This window comes from Xyrauchen texanus, chromosome 31 (assembly GCF_025860055.1).
Source record: "Xyrauchen texanus isolate HMW12.3.18 chromosome 31, RBS_HiC_50CHRs, whole genome shotgun sequence".
Classification (NCBI taxonomy): domain Eukaryota; kingdom Metazoa; phylum Chordata; class Actinopteri; order Cypriniformes; family Catostomidae; genus Xyrauchen; species Xyrauchen texanus.
Genome location: NC_068306.1, coordinates 24841615 through 24869306, shown reverse-complemented (window position 1 = coordinate 24869306; position 27692 = coordinate 24841615). Strand labels below are relative to the sequence as shown.

Here is a 27692-nt window from a genome sequence, read left to right as displayed (position 1 = left end):
GATACAAATCAATATATACTGACAGACTGTTACCTTAAGCCCTTGGACACTACTGTTGCAAAGGGGTGTAGGCATTTCACTATAAACTTGTTCACGGCTAGGTGGTACTCATTCACCCTCTCCTCAGTCATCCTCCCACTAGCTGCCAGCATGAAGGGACTTTGGGCTTGTCTTTGGCTTGGACCAGTGGTGTTAGAAGGCGGAGTGGGTTAGTTCATTGTAGCTGCAACTTTAACAAAAAAGTTGCAAAATCTTTAAATTGGTGATTGAATTTGAGAATGCACCCATAGATGTAAAATCAGCTGGCTAATGGCTACTTAGATGACCTTAGGTTTGGTGAGATAAAATGTGCAAGATAAAGTTTATGTACAATTAATAATAAAATTAATGTATTTTCTTAATTTCTCCAGAACCAAAAGCACAACCGATAACGTCGGAGCTTATCGATACTGCGGTTTTTCATAATTTAGCACCGGGGATCATTTAATACCGGGTTTCGGTACTCATCCCTACTAAACAGCCAAATACACTTCAAAATTCTGAGAAAATCTCAGTTTTGGTTAGGTAAACACAGTCAGTTATGTCTAACAGTAGGCCAAAAACAGAAAATGTTTGTCGACAATTTTTTATTATCGGCGTTGTCGATAACATGGACTAATCGTTTCAGCCCTACCAGCCAGTACCAAGGAGACACAGGCTTGTCGTTTCTATCCAATGATAAGCAGGGAGCTACTTAAACAGAATGCGCTGTACTCATCCAGAAGAGAGGGAATTGCTGTGTCTCCACAAGAGAGAATCAGAGAGGCTGGTTGAACTGATCCTAAGGGACAGGGGCTCACAGTCAGATTTCAGCTGCACAATGGCAGAATTTTCTTTCTGTGTTTGCATCCTTTCTCTATCATCTGCAGAACTGTTTGATCTCTCTTTCTAACAAGCACTGACCCTAATTCAGCAGGCAGCATGCATTCAAGGGGTAATTCATAACACCACAGTGGAGGAAATAGGCCATCGCTCCGAGGACTGTACAACATCTCAATGAGGAGCCAAAGAGAGAGAGTCTGGGAGTCTAGCTAAGTCTAAACCATGTGTGTACACACACAAATGTTATTAAGAATGGAAACAAACACAAGAAAATAAAGGTATATTCAAATGATGACAAATCTAAACTTGCTAAACTTTCCTTGAAATGCTAAAATCAGAGCATGACTCTTTTTATTAAACTAAACTGTACCCTTCAGCAAGCCATGAGTCTCTGACTTTGAGACCAATAGAGACAGAAACCCTGAAGATCCAGCCATTCCAGCTCCCAAGCCATTCAACAATACATCAGTACCTCTGAAAACATGAGGATAAATCGGATCTTTCCTTCGGCAGTCTCCAGAGCATTACATTCAGAACATTGCACCTGCTTATAATATCTCAAATATTTTCCTATTAAGCAGACAATGGCCATTAAGGTATAGAGCAGAGATGCCCAAACTAGGGCCCGTGGGCCAAAGTTGGCCTGTGGTAACCTTTGATTTGGCCCACCATACTGTCTGGGGAGAGGGGAGAGAGAGGAGAGGGGGGAGGGGGTGATACCTTCGACACAGATCGTCATTTCTAATTTGACATAACAATTTTTTTGTTTTATTGTTGAACTACAACAGAGTAAACTGAAATTAAATGTTTAAATTAAATGTAAATGAATTCGATTTATTCCTGTAAATGCGCAATTCAAGGTGCAGCCCCGCGTGCTTTGCAACACTTGACGTCAATTAACGTCAACAAATTAAACGCAATAATGGAGAAATCAAGGCAGTGGCACACAGGCAAGATACATTTTTAAAAAGTTTGGCAAGATGAGTTTTTATTCACGGAAGTCAAATCAAAGGCAGTATGTCTAGTTTGCAAACAGTCTGTTGCTTTTTTAAAAGAGTACAGTATCCGTCGTCATTATGAAACAAAACATTCTGCAGCTTTCTCAAAGTACAGCGGCGAGGCGCGAAAACAGAAGGCTAACGAGCTGCTTGCTGAACTTCGATATGAACAGAGTGCGCTGCTACGTCCTTCATCAGCACAAGAAAGCAGCACACGGGCCAGTTATCAGATTTCCGCTCTAATTGCTAAAAGTGGAAGAGCCTTCGCTACTGGAGAGTTCATCAAGGAATGTCTTGCAGTGGCTGCAGAAGCAGTTTGTCCTTCTCAGGGACGAATGTTCTCACAAATTAGCCTGTCAAGAAATACTGTTACCTGACGCATAGAGCACATGGCTCAAGACATCGGCGAGCAAATCAAGACAAAGGCAAGTGCGTTCTCTGCCTATTCAATAGCCTGCGACGAGAGCACCGACATATCTGATTTCCGCACAGCTGTTGGTATTTTTGATGAAACTTTTGATGTGACACAAGAGCTGGCTGGCATTGAGACCCTTTCTGGTACTACTAAAGGAGAAGATCTCTTTTTTGCTGTTGAGAGAGTGTTGGAAAAAAATTAATTAAAGTGGGAGAAGATGGCCGGCATTACAACTGACGGAGTACCGGCAATGGTAGGGAGGAAATCTGGCCTTGCTACATTTGTGTCTCAGAAAGTCAGTGAATGTGGAGGAAAAGTTGTTAGGTACCACTGCATTTTACATCAAGAACAACTATGTGCTAAATCTGTCGGGCTTGTGGATGTGATGCGTGAATTTGTCAACAATATACGCTCCAAGGCGCTTTCTCACAGACAGTTCAAGACACTGATGGATGAGATGGATGCGCAATATGGTGATGTGTTGTACCACCAGGAGGTCAGATGGCTCAGCCGTGGAAAAGTTCTCAGGAGATTTTTTGATCTGCATGATGAGATCAGAGTTTTTCAGGAAAGCAAGGATGGTAATATTCAAGTGCCCACTGATAAGAAATGGCTCTCTGACCTAGCTTTCCTTGTGGATGTAACAGAGATGCTCAATATTTTCAATGTTCAGCTCCAGGGAAAGGACCAGATTATCACCCAGCTTTTTGATCACGTCAGAGCCTTCAAACAAAAACTACTGCTGCTCAGAAGACATCTCTCAGCAGGTAACAGTAACATTTACAGTTATAATATTCAGGATATTTTGTGCAATTATAATTATATTATTTTTAATTATATGTGGAGTTTACATTTATATTCAGTCATGTCAGCATTTCTATTTTTGTTGTACATCAAGCTGATAAAATTTGCTTAAAATTTGCTAGTTTCTTAAATTGTAATGAAATAATAATTTCCTTCTTTTTTCAGTTATTTTTTCTATTTTTTCTCCCTCTGTTTTACATGCCTGTCCCAGTATCACACTGTTCTTTCAGTTTCTCATCCCACATGCAGGAAATTTAGCCCATTTTCCCTGTCTTGGAGAGGTAGGCATGGTGAAAGAGAAGGTCCATGAGTATGATGCTGTTCTCAGCAACCTTATCCAGGAGTTTGACAGTCGCTTTTAGGACTTCAGACACAACACTGCTGACTTTGAGTTGTTTGCTCAACCCTTCACCATCAGTGTGGATGCAGTCAGAGATGATCTTCAGATGGAACTAATTGAGCTTCAGTGTGATTCAGAACTGAAACACAAGTTCACATCCCTTCCCTTGCCAGACTTCTACAAATGTGTCCCAGCAAACAGGTACCCAAAGATGTGTAAGCAGGCACAAGTGATGCTGTCTCTGTTTGGCAGTACCTACCTCTGCGAGCAGACTTTCAGTCTGATGAACTTGAACATGAGTAAACTCAGAAGCAAAATATCTGACTCTCACCTACATAATATCTTGTCTTTGTCTGTAAGTCAGCTACAGCCCTATCTTGAAAAACTTCTGAAAAATAAGGACCAGCTTCATATCTCTCATTAGGCCACTGACATTGCAACCACATGGTTTTATTATTGCTTGTGTATTTGGCATTGAACTGTATTGTACATTGAACACTTGGGGATTGTTGGTTTTATTGTAATAAGTTCATTAAAATGCAAAACTTTACAAATAAAATTGCATTAGTTAATTAGAGATTAAAACAACTTTAACAGATTAAAGTTGTTTTATATTTATTTTAAATATTATGAAATAAATAAACCCATAGCAACTTTAATGTAATACAGTTTGATTTATGATGCAAAATTTACTTTTGGCCCACGGCCCTCAATCAAGTTTGATTTTTGGCCCTTCATAGGAAAAGGTTTGGGCACCCCTGGTATAGAGCGACATCTTTGTAAATAGTATTCAGCCACTTTCAACAATTCGAAAGTCGGAAAGAGCCTGACTGGAGAAATGATGAAAATTAAATGCATAATGGGCCTGTCAAAGAGTGACCTAATTTCTTGGCAAAGTAGGAGTACAGAGTAAGCTTTAACTTTACTCCGTTTTCTTGTGTGGTGAACACTTGGGGCAGATGACATTCCATGAGCCAGTTTATGGCAGAGCCCCTCCCTAACTGTCAAGGCAAAGAAGAGTGGCTCCATTTTGATTGGATCATGGCAGGACCAACACAAACAAATGTCAAGCACAGCCATCAGATAAGCTGCTTGGATAAATGCCAGACACACCTCACAAGGCAGGAAGGCCCTTCCAACAAGTCGAAAAAGACTTCTCATTGATCCATGTGTGGTTAGTTAGCAACATCTCAAACCCCCTATACTAAGGTGTGCCCCAAAACCAGAGTTGAGATAAATGGCACTTTTCCACTCAACTCTACTCGCTTTATGTTTCTGAGATTGCATTTCCACTGCAGTTTAGTGCCATCTCAACGTGGGTGGGATTATAGGCTGATTTTCATAGTTTTGCCACCTCTACTGCCATGACATCATCTTAAACACAACACAAACTGTCCAAAACAATAACATGACCACTAGCTGTAAGCTACTACCTCAATATGCTGCATAAAGCAGTTGTTGCATGGTGATTTTACACAAGTGTAACAGTTAAATTGTCCTGGTTGTTTTAGAAGCAAGCTTCCAGTAGCTGGTCAACTAAATAATGTGAAGCTTTCAAGTAGAATATAGAGTTAACGTAACAAAATGTACCATCCTCCATCGTGGCTGAGTCCAGGGCACTCTCCCACCCATTGCTCGCCAGTTTAGATAGCGTCCATTTGGTCAAACCATTTTTGTATAACTTTTCCCTACAATGTTGGTAGGTCCGGTGGTAGCCGTGTGCGGCCAACAGCTGAGACACAGTGAACCGTCTGCACCACATTAATTGACCACGGCGTGGTTTTGCGCACAGCCATTTGTTTTTTCACAATTCGAAAGTCGCGTGAATAAATGATACCGTTATCGCTGCTGCTAACTTTAAAACTAGTGGGTTAATGTCACGTGTCAGAAATCCAGTGATGCTGGTAGTGACGATTCTCACATTTAGTATTGGCTCGGCTCACTTGGAACCTCGACCGAGGTGGTACTAAAAAAAGTTCAGGTACCAGGTACTATCCACAGCGGAAAACCCCCAAAAAGCGAGCAGTCGAGTTGAGTAGAGTTGTACCATGCAGTGGAAAAGCCCCAAAAGACCATTCATATTTTTAATATTTAACATACCATGTGGCAAACAATTAAACAAAGAAGCCACCAAGACAAATCTTTACACACAAACATTTACTCCTAACATGGACACCAACTACAACACATCCACTTCATGTTTGTTCACAGAACTGTTCATGTAAATTCACACAAACTGAACTATGGTGGTATAAATGAATGCATGCGTAATATGTAATCTTTCAATATCATGTTTGGTCTCTATATCTTCAGAAAATGTTTTATTATTGAAAAGGTTTGTAAAAGGAACAATGCATAGATCAAACTTAAAAGACATTGTTCTAACTATGTACTTTAAAATATGCAAATGTTCCACACAGAGAAGGGACGGTGAGCCACACTGTGTGGGCCCCCTCCAATGTCAACAGTCAATCATAACCCTGAAACAAGAAGTGCCAAACTGAAATCTCCTCATCAGGAAGGTATAAAACTATCCTCCGGATGACCACACCTTTGTCCAGGATACACTTCTAAAACACCTTTGTCCTGAGATGGACAAAGGGAGATACTAAAGCAACAAGGTTTAGCTCTGGCGAGCAAACCCTCTCTTTAAGTTTCGTGCATCTGCATGTTCCAGATAAAGAAACTTGCACAGACATAAGGGTTATATATCTGCATGTTAAAGATTGCAATAACCCTCTCGGTGCTTTCAGCAAATCATCATTGCTCAGCTCCTTCATGTCCAATGCTGTTGAAATGGAATCCAGCTCCTTCCCCAATGTGGAAGATGTCACGGTCACCAAACTCTTCGACCAATCAAGAAGAGCGTAAGTATTACTACTAAACCTCTTTCCAGAGACCTTGGAATTAGTGTATCAGTTTATGATTTTCTAATGTCCTTTAGATGACATAATTGCCTGGAGTATCAAATGTCTTGCAAATAATCTTTGAGTTATTTGTTTAATAGAAATAAGGTGTTCACCTTATTAATAAACAGAGAAACTGCTATTTATCTTTCAGTAAGATAATAGTCATTACGTGGCAAACGTTGCCATTGCTACATCCAGTTCAACCACCTAAATCTTTCCATCCTATGCACTTTTATTTACCTATTAATATAATTCTTTTAGCATATAAAAAAACATTTTGTCGTTTTGTTAGTTATTCTAATTTATCTTTTTGTAAATAAACCCCATTTTATTAAAACAGTGTGTTCCTTGTTTTGATGATACAAAAGAGCTCTAAAGGGTAACGCCGAATCTCATGAATCCTTCAGATTAATCAGATTAACAGCTCCCTCCAATTTACATATTTCTAATTTATTGAATGGTACATTTGGATAATTATTTTACTGTTAAGGTGAAACTCCTTAGCTGTTGCCCAAAGGATGGAGGAAGTGGCTGATATTAATAATCACACATACAGTACATCTCAAGTGAAGTGTGATAAAAAATCACCACATAATTTGGTGCCTTATGTGAGGCACAGTACATTTCAGTTGGTGCCAGGGTGAATGATTCCATTCAATATATTTTTAATTTCAGTGTAGAAATTAAGAGCAGCCTCAAGTGTCTCTCAAACCAATGGAAAGAGTCTTCACATAAATCAATTTGTCAGGATTAGTACTTATGAATGGAGTGTAAAATATGTTCAAATATGGTTTCTCTACATTTGAGAAACAATATTAGGATGTGGATTCTAACAAACAAAAGTGTGAATGGAAAGTGGACTATCCCAATTAAAGTGGACCAAAAGTAAAATATCTTTAAAAAGTTTAATATTTAAAACATTATTAAATTCTGAATAATGTTATGTCATTTTTACACTCAGCTTTTAAATGCTGAGTTATTTATTTATTAAATACCACAGACTGCCCTATATTCTTTGAAAAGTGAATTACTTTGTGTGTGTGTGTGTGTGTGTGTGTGTGTGTGTGTGTGTGTGTGTGTGTGTGTGTCTGAGCTACTAATCTAAAGGCCTGTTTACACCAAGTCCAGTTTCGTACAGTATCAATTTATTTTGATGGTGCTATTCATATTGGGTCTGACAAATTGTCTGCCAACAATCCGAGTGTTTGTTTGTTTTTTATGGAGAGTGATCAGATTTTTTTTTTTCCTTCAGACTGCAATAAAAACTGACTGACCAATGAGATAAGAACTTTTTGTAATGTTTCCAGAGTTGCCCCAGCGCGTTGGTGGTGCTAATCAACTGACAAACACAGGCATTGGACATGCAGCTGATACACCCCTGAAAATTATATACTTAAAAATAAATAGTTGCAATACATGAACCCTTTGTACTGCAAACATAAACCCAGCCTGTTTTTGAAAGTCTGCTTATGTTTTTTGTTTTGTCTTAATGTACATGATTTAATATATATATATATATAAAACTGTCCCTGTTATATTCTCATGTTATTAAAAATAGCAGTGAGGTTCGGCAGTTCGTTTGCACTGAGCTCATAGAAAATCCCTGAAAAAGACACTTTACATGCTATATTTTACTGTAGACAAACAAATTGCTAGAGTAATAAAACAAAGCATTGCAATCATTTTAAAAATGAAAAGGCAGAGAGCCAAGGTATTCTTTTTCATTAATTTAATATTATGCATATTTTATAATAAACCTGTTATTCTTAATGTACATTATTCCACATGTATTTATATCACATTATAAAAAGAAAAGTTGGCTTCAGGTGTCATAACATACTCTTAGCAAAATACATGTGCAAATAAATATCCAACAGCACTCTTTACTCATCTCACTCGCATAAAAAAACTTTATAGTATATAAAAGAATATATACTCCTCAACATGCATAAACGCCATGAAAGAACACAATGAAACAGTTAATCCAAATTAGGTAAATAAATGCTTTAACAGACTTAAATAAATAAATCTCATTGGCAGCTGAAGGGTGAGGGTTTGTAGAACAGCAACAGCAACAGCACCGCCTACTGTACAGGGGGTAAAATAGAATAAGCTTCATTTTTTACAGACTGTGTGAATAGACATTCGGTTGAAAGTTTTTCTCACAAAATCATCAAGGATTTTGTGTGATTGGGCCTTAACACAAGCAACTGTTGCTCAAGGATTCATGTGTGAAAAACAAAGAGTTTAATTATCTCGTTTAATTATTAGTATGTAGGGATGCAACAAACTGCTATTTTTACAATTGATTAATCTAACGTTTATTAGAACGATTATTCAACTATTCGGCGATTATTGCAACGATTAATCATTAGCTCTCCAGTGACTATTCAGCTTCTGCCCCAACATAAAAGGTTGTATTACATGTGCTCATTAACAATAGAGGACAAAATCATCTTTTAAAAATACTTCTAAATGACATTCACTGAATTATTATAATTATTATAATTAAAGCGAAAAATACTTTTTATTAAAGAGGCCCTATTATGCTTTTTGGGATATTACCTTTCTTTTAGAGTGTAATACAGCTGTTTGTGCATGTAAAAGGTCTGCAAAGTTTCAAAGCACAAAGTCCACGCAAAAGGGAGTTATTCTCTCCCATATACAACACTGCTCCTGAACTACATGAAACAACTGGTTTGTAGTACAGCCATTACTTCTGCAAAGCATCTACGTCACTATGTAACTCATTTACATAATGTCCGTCAAGGGCTACTTTGGCTCGTCCCCCAGGATGATTTGGGTTAGTGTTGTCGCCATGTTGAGAAGAAGGGCTGCAACTAACGATTATTTTGATAATCGATTAATCTAACGATTATTAGAATGATTATTCTACTATTTGGAAATTATTGCAACGATTAATCATTAGCTTTTAACCAATTATTCTGCTTGTGACCTGACTTAAAAAATGACTGTATTAAATGTGCTTACTAACCACAAAGAGGACAAAACCATCTTTTAAAAATACCTCTAAATGACATTAAATGAATTAAAGTGAAAAAATACTGTTTATTAAGTTTAATTCAGTAAAGAAATTCACTGCAAATAAAAATGATTGTTATCAAATATTTTTGTCTTGTTTTCCATTTAAAATTGTCTAAAAATCCTTACAACAAGATAAATTTACTTGAGAAGCAACGTATAAGATATTTAGACTTGCTTTAAGAGAATGTGTCTTAAATATAAGTGTATTTTGTATACAAGTGTATTTTTTCACTCGGTTATACTTCTGCGAGTGCAGTAAAGACAAAATCCACTTATATTCAAGATCTATACTCTAAAAACAAGTCTAAATATCTTATGCTGCTTCTCAGGTGAATGCATCATATTTTTAAATTTTTATTTTTTTATATTATATTCAAAATTCTCAGATAACAATTTTTTTCTTCAGTAGTATAGCTGCTAAAGAAAATGTATGTTGTTTTAACATACAGTATTTCATATTTATATTGGAAAACAAGTCAAACAAAAAGTGTATAATGGGGCGAAGACTACCCTATTTCACTTTTTTGTTCACTTCAATCCATCTTTAACTCTCAAAAAACAAACTCTCTCTTATTAATAAAGCTGCATATTGCCAATTTTCTTCACAATAAGAAATACACAAAGACATATATTATGATTCAATTAGTCCCGAGCAATCACGTTATATAAGCTGCATAAAGTGTGCATGTTCGAGGGACGAGCGTCCCCCCGACAGAGTGTGCATTAGCCGGGTGCAGTTTCAATCTCTCCCCTAGCTCAGGACACCTTGCGCAACTTAGAGAAGAGGCGCTGACCACAAAAAGAAATGCCAGTTTCGGAGTTTGTAGTTATTTACATGATCTGCTTCCGTGACAAAAACATTACAGAAAAACAGCATCTGGAGTTATTCACACTAAGTAATGACAAACCTAGATGTGGCATGTATTATTATTATTGGCTTGTTTGACAATTTTTAAAGGTTTATTTAAATTCAGAGTTGTTTAAATCTTAAATCTTTAATCCTTGTTAATAAATTATATCCTTATGAAAACATACCATGGATTTACTGTAGTAATATTGTATTAACCATAGTTACCACAACTTTGGTATTTTTGTTTGTTTTTTCTTTTTGGCAGAAACCAAGGTTTTGATACTATTAGCCATGGTTTTACTACAGCATTTCTGGTTTTAGTAATAGTAACCATATAATAATATCTATGGTTAATATAGGTTTTACATATGGCTAATCCTAACAAATTTTGTTAGTATTAAACTAAACTAACAGTTAAATTTTTTTTTTTTTAAAAGGGTAAACAAAGCAGCATAATAATTTTCTGTTTAGGCCTATAATATTTAACAAATTTAAGTAATAATAAAGTTATTCACTTTATCGAAAGAATTCATAACAATTAAATTTAATAGAGGTATCGGTATAAGTATCAATATAGGCGATATTGACCTAAAAGTACTTGGTATCGGATTGAAAAGAAATTAAGTGGTATTGCCCATACCTAGTTTAGAGTGCAACTGGACTGTGAGCTGTGTCATCATTATAGTTTATTGTGATCTTACATTACGTTAAATGAGATCAAAATCCCATTAGAATGTGTCTGTCTTCTTAACCACAGTCAAACCTGTAAAATGACAGTAAATCTCTTCCTGAAAGAGCATGGAGGAAATACACTGGGGTGACTGTTTGATTGACACATTGTTTGTTACATATCTTGATGCCTGCTAAGGAAGGACTTTGCCACAGTGAGACAGCAAAAGAGATCACTGATATCAAAGGATAAATCAAAGATAAAACCAGGAACGTGGGCTGGTGACAGAACAGGGCATTTTCTTCCATCAAAACTGGCTATTACACACACTGGAGAAAAACTCTGCACAGTTGACCCTGGAGACCTTGTAAATATTACATTCCTCATTCAAAGCACTGTTTTGAAACTTGACAGCAGGGCGTCCTACTGAGAGAAGTTTGAGCCACTCATAGTGAATCTGACGAAGGCAAATAAGCCAACTCACACTGATTTCTTCACATTGGTAAGAGACACTGAAAATAAAAACTGGTGGGGATTTCACAGTGCAATAGAAAAATGACCAGCTCGGAATTATAGATGTTTCACATTTGTCACAATTTTCTTCAATTTTATTTAATAGTTTATCCGAAAGTTCTATGAAAAGATGGTCACAAAGTCATAAAGTTTTATGACCGACTCAGTATATAATGCCAGTCTGTAAGGACAGAAACAATATTAGGAGAAACAAACAGTCTGTGCTGACAAAAGGACTCCCTGTTTCCCCCGCCATTTACATTCACAAATAACAATAAATTAGATGAGCTCTGGGATTTATGTTATCTAAATTCCATTTCAATATTTACACAATGTCCCGATAAGTTTGCTGACATGTGCAAACACTTCCAAAAGCGAAATCTCAAATGCTGTTAATAAAAAAAGCCACAAGCCAAAACTGTTGTTGTGAAATTGGACACAAAGAAACAAGCACTAAAAATTCACCAACTAATCCTGGTTGAGTGGCAATTGCTGGCTTCAGCTCTTATAAGACCCCATAAAATGGTGTGACAAACACAATTGTCTTTGTTGTGCTGACATGTCTGCTATCGAAACAGGAGTTTGGGGTGGGCCATATCGAAGGTCTAGGCATGTTTTACATTACAGTCTTTAATTTGTCACAGCCCTGCAAAAGAATGATTTATTACTTGCTATTACTAGCTGGTTGCAAGGTATAGGACAAATTCTAATTCTAAAGAGCATTTTAATGGAAAGAAAATTTAATACAATTAAACACATTTTATGATCACGCAGGATAAAATTTCCGAATGTTCATGAACTCTGAAATCAACCCCATTCAGCCGAATTACTGTCGAGCACAATCCCCTATCAGGCATTTTTGTGGGTTCTGGTTCCATTTAGAACCAGTAAGTAATCATGTTCAGTTTAATTTGACACTTAGTTTAGGGTTGTGGTAAAAATATGCATTCCTGTTGACTGTAACAAAAAAAAAGTATCTGGAGCTTATATGTGCCTATAAATACAACAACAACCAGCTTCTGCCACTGGGGGCAGCATTTCAAGTTCTGTAAACATTGATCGATTTTAGGAGAAGGATATAGCTGCAGCACGGAGATCTCCAAAGGGGGGCAGAAACTACAAAAAGGGGAGGGACCTCCACCCATTGACAGATCTTCTAAACTTTTTAGAAAGATAAATGTCAGCACACATGGTAAGCAGAAGAGAGATAGCCTGCATTATAATAGTACTTGTTATGTACTATTTGTGTTGGATTTAATGGAGAGAAAAAAATAGACATCTGTTCTTGTAATCGGAAGTTGGCATTAATGGTTAATGTTAAAGAATAAAAACAACTTTAGAAAACAGGAAATGCCTTCATGTCTTTTTTTATTCATTTTACATTACAGCAATTAAGGCACAAATACACAAACACAAAAGTTTGGCAAAACACATAAAATGTATTTTATTATCCCATTTAGAATTGTGTTTTGAATTATTTAGAATTGTGTTCTAAATAAAACCTAATTATTTAATCTATCAGGTATTCCTGTCAACTGGAAACATGCAATTTTTGATTAAAACTATGCCTTAGGTACTTGTGTTGGCTAATTTTTTTTATCAATTTGATTTGTAGCCTGACAGTTCAGAGAAACAATGTTATCAGAACAGGGTTACAGAAGAAACAGAATCTTCATAAGCAAAATAATGTTATGCGCCTTCAAATTGTATTATTCTTTAATGGAAATTACCCTTTTACATAATTGTACCTTATTTTATTTAATGGGTGCTTAAATGTAATGGAATTAATAAATGCAACTTTCAGTTGTTACCCAACAAAATATCTCAAATCAAGCAAGAACCCGTATTTATTCAATTTAAGGGGAAACAAAATATTTTAAAAGGCAAATCAACAACATTTGGCAGAAGCAAAAATAATTTGCGTGTCTGTCAATTGGTGGAGATCCGCCCCCCTTTGGAGGTCTCCGGGCTGTAGCTATACCACCTTGGATTTTAGCAGCAAAACTTTCGACCCACTGTTGCTGAATTCACAGTTGAATCAGTCTGGAAGTAGACTGAACTTGTTGAAAGAGAAAGACTTTACATTTTAAATGGCATATATATATATATATATATATATATATATATATATATATATATATATATATATATATATATATATATATATATATTAAATGTTCATTTTGTCAACTTTTAGGAGAACACTAAAATGATGAGCTCCAAGCTAATAGACATAAACTTAAATCCACAAAGTCTTGATTTTTTTATGTTTTAACTGACTTAAACAGGGGGGTCTGGTCATTACAGTGCTGTGAAGCAAGCTGTTGTGTCCTGGAATCATTATTATTGTAATCTATAGCTATGCAGCTCAAACTGACATGCCCACAGAGACATGGACAGCTCCAGGAGCGGGTCCAAGGAGAGGTCACTGCTAATTAATTCAGCTCTGCATCTGATCACTAACAAATCCCGGCATCTTAACGTCCAAAACTAACTCTGCTTTGCAGATGATTTGTCACTTTCTTTACAGATAAAAAAAACACACAAAATTAAATCTGGTGATTTTAAAGAACCACTAATAATAAAGCAAATATGATAAAGATATGCTTGCAACAGTAAGCCAGTAGAGCAGCATAAAATATGGGTTAGCCAAATGCGAAGCAAGTTCAGAGCGTCAGTCAGCAGAAGTCTTACAACACTTCCTAAAGACTGTCAGTGGCCCACTCAGTGACCAAGAAAAACACAAAGACATGGCCTTGAGTTAAGCATACTTACTACTAGGTTTCCATCTCCCATGTACAACAAAAATAGAAACCACATTTAATGGCCTTTATAGATTCACAGAAGAAAAACACAACTTGGTGGGTGAGCATTGAAGTGAGGGGGTGAAAAAGGCGATGGACAAGACATAAGTGAAGAGGATACTGCAAGCCCCATCAATAAAGCTCTTAAGCAACGTCTGGATACCCTGCATCTCACAGGAGCAGAATGCAATCACTCTGATTCTTCTCACCCACCACGAGCAGCTGGCTGGCATCCGCCTTGGGCACACAGTGCCAGTGTCAAGTGCCAGCAGCTGATCAAAGCACATAGGGCAGCCAGTGGCATTAGGAAAGGAATAAATAAAACAGCGTTTAAGAGCTGAGTGTGGAAAAAAAGGGTCAATATCGCACAGTTCAACATAGTTCCAAATGCATCATAAATGTAATAGTAATTGTGAATTGAAGAATTATATAATCAATAACTGACACTTTACACCAAAGTGGACCATTGGGATTTAACTGATAGCTTTTATTGCACAAATGTGCATATGAATAATTAATATATTCAGTCTTTAATGCTTAATTTATGAGTCTCAATCCATAGTATCACAGTCTATGCCCTCAGGAAGAGGTTCACTTGTGCCGAACCGGGTTGATGGTTTTTGCTTCTATGACATTATTAATTCAAAGTCTTTGGGAAACTTACAAGAGCAAATCTGACTGATTAGAAACATAATGAAGAATTTACAAGCCTAACTTTTTATGAGAAAGATTATTATTAAAGTGACAGTAAAGGGCATAATGTAAATTTCTGAGACACCAGCTCAACAAAGAGAACCATCTTTTCAGTCAGGTTGATAACCTTTGCTGTTGTATTGAGGGCTCAGCTCAAACGTGACCCAGAAACTCTTGCCCATTACATGAACACCTCTAGCAGATATCTTTGACTTAAACCACACTGGGAATAAAGTGTGGAAACAGCGCTTTGGCAAAGCAAGCCAGGACATTTGACCCTTCATGAAGCAGCTACAAACAGATATAGAAGATAACATCAGTATTGGTCTAAGCTGTTCTTCGGTGTCTTCCAGGCCTAAATTGCTCTGTGTCCCAATTCTGTCAGGCGTGGTTTCACTCAGGATTTACATTGGTTTGGAAAATTCCAAGATCACTGCAAACACTCCTTACAGCACACTCCAGCTGAATTTTTATTTGGCCAATTCGCTTTTTGGGCTAATGAATATGGAATTGGCACTGTTTGACTTGATTAGTACTGACAGCAAATACAAACAATTAGCTTTACCTTAAAAAAGCAGCACAATTTTCAGCCAAACTCCAAGGGAGAAATGCTTTGGAGAATCTGACTGAAAACAGGTTTCCAGCACCTTTTGACCAATGAATCTCCAAGAGTTTTCAACTCCTTCACAATAACTGGAAAATATTTTTTTTTAAATAATTTTTGTAGAGATTGCAATGTGCAAACACAAAGAGCAAAAATAAAATGTACTTAACTATAGAAATGTCCTTGACTTTTGGGATTTTATTATTTTGATTGAATTTTCCAGTTCTGGAAATCACAATTTTTCACAAAGAGATCACAAAGAGATTTTCAGGCTTCAATTCAATGAACCCAAAGCTCAGAGACTTATAAAAGTCAGAGCACAAAAGCAACCCTGTATCCCCATAATAGTGTATGTGTGCACAACATATTTAATCAGAAGTTACACCTCTGGCTGCTTTGGAAATTATACAATAATTAATAAAACTAATTTAAAGGCCCACATGAATTATATAAACTCAAAATTGTAGGTGACAAACCCTGAGTTACTGAACGAACATTGCTCAAAGAACAAGAACAACACAAGGACTGGGTACTGATACAGATTTCCCAAATCAATTTGATTACGATTCACAAGCTCTCAATTCGATTCAAATTACTGAAGACAATATTAAGATTCGATTATATATCGATTCATATGGGTTTATGTCAGTTATAATAGCATTTCTGCTTACATATAAAAGAAATGATCTCCAAGCTGATTCTGTTTATTATATAGGGGATCATTTAACTAGGTACATTAGGAAAATTATACTACTAATTATATTTTATTTATTTGTCATCATTTTGGTCACATTTTGGCTTTTTAAAAATGAATTAATAAATGTATCAATCAATAAATAAGATATTATATTTAATATATTATTTTTGTTACATATTTACATTAAATTGTTGAACACGTGCTAAAACCGGTACTGTCTCTTTAACAAAAAACTACATTTTTGTAAACAGCGCCTTTAAATGAGCACATGATAACTAGAGAGGACTCAAATGGCTTTACCCCATCAGTGTGATGCATGGCTGGAATTAAATGTTTTTTGTAGTTGTTTTTGATCAACAACTGACTGTAAAGAACAGTATTAAAAGAGACTGTATTAAAAGGGTATTAATAGAGACAGTATTCAATGGCATTGGCAATTGGATCTCGTCTTGGATACATTACCCGGAACAACTTTTACTGTCAACACGCTGTGAAAGGATCTTGCTGCTGAACACTTCACGATTAAACTACATAATTACTGATGAGTGAAATGTAAATATTTACCATCCAATAAGTAGTAGAGGGTTGCACATTGACTGAAAGATCCATCTTGGGTTTTAAGAATCGAGATCATTCACGTGAAGATCACGATTAATCGGAAAAACTAATTTTTACACACCCCTAAACATCACATTCTAAATTGTTCATACCTACATATAATTTAATAAAGACATAATAAATGAGATCATGAGAAAGACTGGACAACAATAGTCAGTATTGTTAATAGTAACATGAAACATGTAGACTTTTTAGCCCTAAGTTTTGAGATACTGTCTTTCCACAATCTAGCTTTTTAGCCCATTCATGACTCATCAAAGAGCCAAATATGCAGCATGACCTTGTCTGACCCAATGTCTATATCCCAGTCCAATTAATGGTGAGAGATTTTACTGAATACCCTCACACCCTGTTTGAATTAAAGCCGCTGTTCAAGTCACTCAACTGGCTCTAAAGAAACCAACAATTTGATAAAAGGAAATCCCCCGCTCCCACCAAGACTGCTAATTTTTTAAATAAAATATGCATATTAATTACTGACTGCAACTCATATAAATAATTGTAATAGGCTAGTAGCAAAGTATTTTGTGATATTTATCCACCTAGCAACCACCAAGAACACCACAGCTACATCCTAACAAACACCCAGAACACCCTAGCAACCTCACAGCAATGAGCTTAAAAATACTCAGAACTCTACTGCAACTGAACAAGAACACCCATGAAATCAATGTAGCATTTTGATGGTTGGTTTTGCTTGGTGAAGTAGTACTACTCACATTTTCTTCAGCAATTGTAAAAAGAAAATATGCTAGTTATGTAGTAAATCATGCAAAGCAGCTTTGGGAAACTGTTAGATCGATTAAGGTGTACCTGCCATGAGTTGAATCTGACAAAATTCGTTAATTTAATCGTACCAACACCAAAGTCCTATTAACAGATTCACAGCCCAGTTACAATGCATGGAAACAAAGAAAGACCTATGCTGTATCTATTTGCATTTCAGTCAAATTAGAGGTAACAGGAAGAATATAAAGCATATGTCAGACTTTGTGAACAGTCTCCACTGAAGGGTCATCCCTCAATTTGCACTTTCCCACAGTTGGAGGTTTATGTCGTATGCTTGCTCTGCTTTAGAAGGTTGCAGTGAACATGAGAATCAAAGAGACAATTGAGTGTGACTTCAGGAGAGGATCAAGGCACAAGATTGTTTAAATACATTAAAAGATCACTGATGTCAGGATCCTGTCACTTTGCCAATCTTGTTTTCAGTGTAGATAGGATCCTGACACTCATGTTCTGTATTTGTGTTTTCATGTTCAGAGCGTGGTGTCTAGGTGCTGACTCAGCCTAGTTTGGTTTCTGTTCTGTTTTGGGATCCTGACACTTATGCTCCATGTCTCCTCTTTTGTGAGCGCATGGCTTCAGGTTCGGTCCTCTTGCCATGCACTCTTCTGTCAGACTTGTGTGTTGTCTGAGTGCACATGGCTGTGTTTGGTCCTTCATCACCATTTGTACTCGTGTCTTTTTTAGTCTGGTGTGTTAGCATATGGCTTTGTGTTTGTCTGCCATGCAATTTCCTGACTCCGCCTCCTCGTTACCCTCATCACTCTTCCTGTTTAGTCCTTGTTATGTTAATTGTCTTCACCTGTTCCTCATGTGCCCTAACTGTATAAAATGTGATCCTTTTCCTCCTGGGTTTGTCGTTTTGTTTCTCATGTTGTTCAGGTGGTGTTCGTTTGTGCTATCTCCCAGTCCGGTTTGTAATCTTGTCTTTCAGTTTGTTGTTCTTCAAGGGTTTGTTATTGTTTTTTGCGTTTCAGTTTTATCAGTTTTTCTCCCCTGTGAGAGTTTGTTTTCCCCAGTTTGTATTCTTTTATTTAATAAAATCTTTATTTTTTTTCCTCATTCCTGCAGTTGGGTCCTCATTCCTCACTCGTTCCATGACAACTGATCCTTTTTTAGGTGTACTTACATAATACTGATAAAACCGTATTCTAGAAACCCAACGCCTTTCTTGAATGCTCATCCAGTTATAGTTATAGTCAAGCACCAAAGAAATGAAGATGCAATTAGGACACTTAACAAAATGAACCCAACCAAATCACAAGTAAATAGCAAAATGCAAAATCTCACTCTAGCACAAACCCTAACTGTCATGCACTATAGATATGCTCAAAGAAAAGAGTAAAGACCATTAACTAGCGTAACACTGTAATAAACTGCGTAAAAGTTCCCAAGTTAGCTGTCTCTGTGACGTGCACAGAGGCTCCTCCGCACACAGATTTGCACACCATGTTACCAGTTGAATACTGAATGGGAACTGCTTTTGTCAAAGCTTCCTCATTATGCCCCATTGTAGGAATTCCCTGGCTGTTCTCCAACAACCTCTCTCAATGTGAGAATTGTTTACAGGCAAAGAATCCAATAAGGAATTCCAAAGCAACTCCAAATATTGGAGACCAATGGAGATGCTTTTCATGCTCTTTGCGACTCGCTTGCTCGGCTAGAGTAAGGGGGTCAGGGGATGAAATGATGTATGCGCTTCCAGTAATTAATGGACATGCAGCCTGGAATGACAAAGCCCTCATTCCAGCACAATGAGCCCTTAGCCTTCAGAGTTGGGGGTTAGAGTTGAGACAAGGCTTTGTGTGTGGCAGTACTGCTTTTCAACAGACAATGAATCCTTTGATTGCACTGCAAACTATTCAGTCACAGAGAGGATGAGTTAAAGTATGGTTTAGTTTGGCAAATGTAAAGGTTACGTAAGCATTAAAAGTATTGTGGAAGGTTTAACAAAATATGGTACTCCGCTTTGCTAATTTTAATAAATGCAGCATACTGAAAACTTCTGTGTTGGCATGATGCTGCATATACGCTGCTAGATGTCAGCACAAAATAAACACTAATTTTACTGAATGCACCTTAAAAACACAAAATTGATGTAGTCCTGAGAATCCAGATTCACCCTTGAAGGTCCATGAATACATGGCAGCATACAGCCATTACAGCAGTGAGCCACAGGCTGTCATCCTTCTTTAAACCACCAGCATTTTAAGCCGAGCATTCACAACTGTTACTAAAACTGGTCAAAAAAGCATTCATGCTTTGAATGCTGCTCACACCACCATGACATAGACTAAATGTTTTAAAGCCTAAACACAAATAGGTAAACAGCAGCTACACACAGAAACCACTGCTTACTTGCTCACACAACATATCTTTAGGGAAGAAAGAGGGAGATAAGTTCAAGTACAACATGTGTTTCTATCTGCCTAATGGCGAGTCAGCTTAAAGCACAGCACTTTGCTGGATGTATTTGCCTCATGTTCTCTCAGTGTCAGTTTGATTAGTCTATTTGGTTAGGCTGCATTGCGTCAGCCTGACTCAAACATCCTTCAAATGATCTCAGCTCTGAGGTTCTCCTAAACCCTCTCAAATAAGCCACCCAATTACAACATTTCCCTGTTCCCTGCCAAGCTTACTCAGTCTTTACACAGACTATTCCTCAGCTCAGTTGGCTTATGCAAGTCCCAACTGGAATATTTAATATCTGACCACAGCTGAGCAGAGAGCAAGAGAATGTTCACCCTGTCCTATTCATATATAACTAATTAGGTAAGACATTACTGAACATTATTTTGTTATGGTGCATGTTAAATATCTTAACAGAGAGATGGCTTTAATATTTAGCCTGGCAGTCCAATGTATCACATAAAACAAAGTTACAACTATGTCACAATAAGCTAGATGGAATTTAAGACTTGCAGAAGTGGGCTAACTTTGTAATACTATTATTCTCTGAGACAACATGCCTTTTCAACTGAAACTATTAACAAATTCCCTTGGAAAAGGCACAAATGTTCATTCCAGATACGTGCATCATATTAGTCAAGCCACCAAGAGGAAGCTTTGTGTGTCTACCTTACCACAATGCTCTAATGGATTTCTGAAGAGTATGTCCTTATGTCATTCTGTTTTGCATGTGTTTTGCATCCTCTGAACTGCAGAAACTTTGTTCTCATCCAAAGCATCCAATAATTTCAGCCCTATAAGCTAAACTCATATCAGCCATTAAAGTGTCTTGCTTCATAAAAGAAGAGAGAGAGAGAGAGAAAGAGAGAGAAAAACAAAGAAAAAGAAATAATGACAGCAATAAGTTTCAAGATTTCAATGCTAAGATTTTAAATTCCTCATTTCACAGAGCAGTGTTATGACCTGGAGGCATTCACCAAGTACACATGAAAAAATGCAAACCAATCCACACAAGGAAAACAGATGGCTGCTGTAGAGAACTGAATGCTAATATTACAGCTGATGATGTGGCTGACACTGTGTCTTGAATCACAGAAATTAAGCTTGGTCTAGAAATAAACTATTTAAATGAATGCTCCACATTCTATATAAGTGAAGCTCAATCGACAGTATGGCAGATTAATCAAAAAAATTATATCTTTCGTTTATTTACAAACAAGCAAAAATCGCAATCCGAGTAAGACACTTTCAATGGAATTGAATGGAGCCATTTCAGAAACATTAAAATACCAGGGTTTTTCCTGCATATAGAGAATTACTAGGCGGCCACCTCCGTCAAATTTCATGCCGCCTCCGGCTGTCTACAAAACTCTGGTGGGTGTCTTCATGGAAAACACTAACAAACGTCACACTCGGTGGATTATTATTTGTAACTACAAATCTTGGCAATAATAATAAAATAATTACGTTGTCGAATAGATGCTTGACGTCATTTAACATAACTCATATAAATAAAATCTATAAATTATATAAAACTATAATCATGACACGTTTGATGAGAGGAGCGCTGCAGCTCGAGTGTCTGATAGAAACACAGATCACAGCTTGGCGATATATCTTTATTTCATCCTTAATTAAGCTTCAAATAATACGGGAGCGTGACATGTAAATAAGCACAAACTCCAAAAATGTAATTCTGAGTGGTCAGAGCTGCTTCAACCAGTCGCGGAAGAGACCCAATCTGAGCGGGAGTCGAGACCGGCAGAGATTTAAAGTTCCGCCGTGTGATGCGCACTCTAACACAGAGACGCTCGTCTCTCACCCCCGCTGTCTGCAGCTCGCAACGTCATCATCATGAGATCATAATGATAATATCAATCTTATGTGAAAAATAACACTAAAATTACAACAACAATAAAATGTGTGTGTGTGTATATATATATATATGTTTTGGATAGACAAGACAAATGCTTATCAATAATACTCTTATGGCTAAAATGTTTACAGTGCTCAGTCACTAAAATGTCAATATGACTAAACGTTACTAAAATGTCAACAGTTTTCATTGACTAAAACTACATTAAAAAGCCCAGACTTTGTCAACTAAAACTTAAAAAGGATAAGGTTGACTAAACATGATAAAAATTAAAAAGGACATTTGACACAAGACTAAGACTAAATTAAAAAACATCTGACAAAATTAACATTAGTATTCAGTTGCCAGGTCATTAGTAGTGTATTAATGCAAAGCCAATGTTTACTTGTTATTACCGCCTCTTTTTTGATCAGTATGGTACCACCTCTGCCTCTACACAATGTTTCAAAAGTATAACCGCAAGATATACACAATACATGTGTAAACATGATTTTACAGAGATAAAATCACTTACAACATTGTTGTCATGACACTGAGATGCCAGTAAACTTTGTAATCACGTAAACGACGTATCCCAGGTAAATTCTGGTACATTTATCATGCTAATTTCATGTTATCTTTATGTTAACAAGGAGTGTAAAGGTACTCCGTATAAAAACGAACCGTATGGTTCGCCACCCACGGTTCAGTAAGCATTGGCACAACGGTCGGTTCACCTCAAGTTTAATGACGAATCTAGAGCACAATGTTTGGTGAAGAAAAAGCATCAAACAGACAGGTACAGTTACAACCTCCGCTAATGCACCATAATGCATTTGTAGATTGATCCACTCTGCCTGTCTTTCAAGTGGGTCAACTTGATGACATCACTGTTCTGCAAGCGTTGTGTGTAGTTGAAAATGGCAAGCGGAGAAAATGAGCCACTGATCCTTTCTGGAAACATTTTCTTTTTGCAGTCAATTACAACAGCGATGGTCAAAAAACATTTACAAACAGGCACTGTTTGCAGACATCGCTCGGTGCGAGTGCCATATACCAACACACTCTCACAGCAAAATCGTCAGGATTTGTACGGCTTTTCTAAATTTGGCTAATTCGTATGATATCATGCAACTGCACTCGTTGCATGCAACTACAGCCATGTCGCTGAACATAATTTCCATCTAATACGCGACAATGCTTCTGTCACACACAACAGCTTCCAATCAGGTTTACAAACTCTACAGATTGGTAAAGTTTAGATAAGAGGGTTGGGTAAGGGTATAATATTAATAAGTATGTACTTAACGCCTCATGCACGAAATTCACACTTTCATCCGCATTAGACATCTGGGAATTTGCACATGATGAAGTTGTACGAGTTTATGCAAACAACATCGCGAAAGACCATACGAAATAGCCAACTCATAAATGATGAATGAATTTTCATGAGATCAGGTTGCGTATACTGGTACTATATGTCAATAATGCAGGTGAGGGTTTAAAACGCACACGTAAGTTCTTCTTGTTTCCTCGCACTGTAAAATATCGCGAGCATCAATAATGTGCTTTGATTAATGGCATTAAAATGCCAATATAGTAATACGCTGATTCATAATTTATGCTGACTTGAGCCATGGAAAGAGCCGCAGGTGAACAAAGCAAATAACGAACAGTACGGAAACTGTGACCCTAAAACCGTGATTCAAACCGAACCGTGAGAAATTCGAACCGTTACACCCCTAATGTTTACGTATTGTGGCTATACTTTAGAAAAAGTGGTTGTTTTAACGTTTATAGACTGACCACATTCACTTCTGTTGTAAGTGCCTTACTGTAACCGCAATTTTTGCTTCTTTTTTTTAATAAACAAGGGACAAGTCTATATTATTTTTTGTGGTAATCAGCATTATGAAAATGTTGTTTTCCCTGAGGAGGTCAGAGAATATTGTGTTTCATAGACGTACTTTGTGATTTTAATCCCATCTGAATCTGACAAGCTAGTGTTTTTCTCACACAATCTCTGTAAAAATTCCAGAGGAAATTACCTACTGTTATTCAGTTAACTCAATGTGCGCCTTTCAATTTGGAAGTAGATTTTTTTTTTGAAACAACGGAAATATAAGAAAATATTATTACAAAGGAGAGCCAAATCGCGGAAACTGCAAAGACTCCTGTATTATCAGTGTCAGATAAGATACTCATCAAAAATTCTCCCCTCAAATACATGTTAGAATTATATAATTCACAGATATGTATTGTTTATTTCAATGGGTTTATTATAAGCTGCCACTTCTATAAACTCATGTGAAGTTTGTTTTAATAGCCTTTTTAAAAATAATTCATTTATAATGTATAATTAATAAATTACAATTAAATCAATAAATTAAATCATTACTTAATTAAAATTAATTTGAATAATAAGTCATTTTTATTTGTATAGCACCTTTCACAACACACATCGTTTTAAAGCAGCTTTACAGAAGATAAATATGTAATGACTATAAGTCATAAAATGAAACAGATCAAGTTTAAAAGATACATTCATTTTATAACATAAATTAATACAATGTGTTCAACCTTCTGTAATGCCCACATCTAAAAGAGATCAGACACTTCCATCTCTGTAATAAACACAGAGATCTTGAAATCACAGGCGTCGGGTGATAATAATTTTTAATCAAATGTCGTTTAGAAAACTAATCCTGTCCGAAAAGGGCTTATGCCTATCAAAGACTATCTAAATTTACCAGCTTTAATTCAGAGAACGGATTTAGACTATACCAAGATTAGCCTTATGACATGTTAGGGCTTATCAAATGTAGCCTTAAAAATGAACATGCTGGTAAAAAAGCATCAATGGTAGGATTTTAATAAAAATGTAATAATGCGGTATTGACAAAAACATTTTAATATTAATATGGAAACATTTAGAGAACAAATTAGGTCACAGACATTTAGTTGTCGTTATTTGTCATTTGGTCATATATTTAGTAATTTAATGAGTTTTCAGGCCCTTTGTGATAGTACACTGACTTCTCATCACATCCTTTAAAGTGATGCAGTGCAATGTTCCCAATACATGAGCATTTATCTTGATGAAATTACACGTTTGACAAATTTTGTAAATCACTTCACAAATACAGTATCCATTAAATTTGTATTCATGCAGGGAGTGTCTTTACTAGCTATGTAGGTCACATATCACTGCCATATCCCACACTGCCTGTCTGAGTTAAAGAATAGATGAACTAATGAAATCAGACTTTGATCTTGTGCCTTTTGGGAAGGAAAAGCTTCAGCAAGCAGCATACTACAAAAAAGGAACTCAACATGCAATCTTTGCAGAGAAGTAGATGCTTTTGATTTGGTCGACTTTACCCAGACTTTTTGAAACATTTCTCATTATAGCAATAACTTTAAGTACAAAGCACATGAGCCGTTATCAGTTTGGATGTTTATATTGCTCCATATGCATGTAATGTTATAGCTTGTTATTAAAGATGTTATATAGGGTTATTCTTTAAATAATCTATCTTAGTTCAGTTAAAGATATTGTATGTTAACTGACGGAAGAAAACTGGAAAGCTGAGAGGAAATATGACCTCAGAAAGCTGCAAATGGTGCACCAATCAATAACAGCTCATCATTTTGGCACCCAATCTTGCTGTTAACTAATTCAAGTAGGGTAAGAATTTAAGGCAAGACATCAGAAAGAAAATGAAGTGGGTATATCTAACAATTCTGAGCAATGACAGGTCTCTGTCACACTGTGATAAGAGTAGCCAACATAAAAATGATCTCAATTATATGTTTGAATATATTGCAAATTCAATGTTTTGTGCATGTCGGCATTCCAATTATTATCTGGCTAGATTATTGTGGTTGACCTCAGTAAGACTGCTCAGAAAAAGAAATATTAATATAGGCTGAATTACAAAACAGGCAGAGCCTAAACAAAATCAATATTTTTAGCAGAGCCCAAGAGCACAGAACTGCTTTAATATGTGACCATATGCCTCAAGCTGACTCTAAGGTCTTTAAGTCAAGTCTAAGAATCTTTTAGAGACTTTAATATAATGTAGGATTCATGTAATTATATTTCCAAAGGAAAGTGGCTGAGAGGAGAGCATTTTTACCATCTAAAAGCATACTTACTATGACACTCAGCCTATTTAATTGATTAGCAAATACAAAACCCCTCACAGCAAAAGAGGGAGGCACAATCAGACTTAATAGCAAGTATGGGCTCTCATGCATTTTCAATGTACTAGAGAGAACACTGCACATTAAACCTTCCATGTTGCCATGGTGTCATCAAGAAATAAAAGCTGATTGCCAGATATACAATTATACATTTATTGCTTATATAAACACTGTTTATATCAATTTGTACCCTGTTTCTGTGTATATCTCTCACTTTAAAGGGCGAATAAAAATTTATAATTTATAGACAACAACTACTGAGAGCTTATGCACCCTGAAATGTAGGCTAGAGTCTACACAGATGCACAGTCGTAGACTGAAACGTCTATGAATATAATCTCCTAATCGATTCAAACTTTACACCCACTCCACTACGTGTGACGTCTATCAGAACAAACTGCAGCAATCCATTACAAATGAGCAATATAAATGTACAGCTATTTAATTAACGGAGTTTATTATAGGAGAGCACGCGACTGACCGCGCGCGCGCGCACACGTGCAAACCGCTCCGCTTTCCCCGCACGCTCATGCATTTCACTGATGTTATAAGTTACTTTTAAAGGAAAGTCGCTGTGTTTATATACTCACCGGTGGTAGAGTTGTGTAATGAATATTGGGGTGTCTGTCGCTCAGCACCACTCTCTCCAGTGATCCTCCTCAACGAAGACCGCAAGGAGCCAACTGAGAAACCCGGTGCCAGAGAGTCGCATTATGGGGGAAAGAAAGAAAGAAATCTAAACGAGAAAAGCCCTAAACGTCCACACGTATTGCTGCAGAAAATTGCTCTTCAGATAACTGGAATTATGAAGATACATGAAAAATCTCCGTGTAGGGAGGGTGTCTGTCTTGCTAGCTTTGCAGCAGCTAGCTACAACCAACCAGCTGTTCGCGTACGCGACGTTCCTGACTGAACTTTAAACAAATATGACTGAATATGTGACCCGTCACCCATGTAATGTCCGTTTACATATCTACGGATATATGAAGAGAAGCGTGGTGTCCTGTAGGCTGACGTCTACGCTGAGCCACGCGTACCATCACTTGCCAGGGGAGACTTCGGTTCAACTACATTCAAAAGCGTGGCCGCGCTGTGGTATTCAATGCGCGTCGCCGCGTGACCACATCTAGTGCGATTGGCGCGTATGTCCAAACGAATGTATCAGGGAACACGAAGTGTATCTTTAATTAATTTAGTTTGTGAAGACATTTTGTTAGGTCTATACCCTATGTATTACAATAATTTGTCATACTGTGTTCATTCTCACCCTTAAAATATTGGAAGTCTGTGTGAGAATATTAGCCTGCACCATAAGTATGGAAGACTTCACATTCTAAAGGCACCATAGTGCAATACATGCTGCCTGTAAAAAACTACTCCGTTAATTATAAATGGTAACATGGTGCAAGTGTTGAAATGCCCCAACCACACAACACTATATTGTACATGCAACAATAAATATTTGACTCAATACAACACATGTATTGAGTCTTTCCTAATGTAAATATAAAATGGAATACTGTTGGCACATATTAAAAGATGGCAGGTATGTAATAGTCTTTGATTTATGAAGGAAATTGTACAAATGCTGTTACAATGCCCAGCCCCCTGTCCT

General features: G+C 36.8%; 1 protein-coding gene across 1 annotated transcript in view; it reads right to left on the bottom strand.

Moving 5' to 3' along the window:
* LOC127624558 (rho GTPase-activating protein 32-like) overlaps nucleotides 1-27133 on the bottom strand; it is a 140284-nt gene extending 113151 nt beyond the window's left edge. The window contains exon 1 of the mRNA XM_052099329.1: nucleotides 26668-27133. The gene's annotated coding sequence lies outside the window, so the exon portion shown is untranslated. The remainder of the gene's footprint in view (nucleotides 1-26667) is intronic.
* Between the last annotated feature and the right edge of the window lie 559 nt (nucleotides 27134-27692).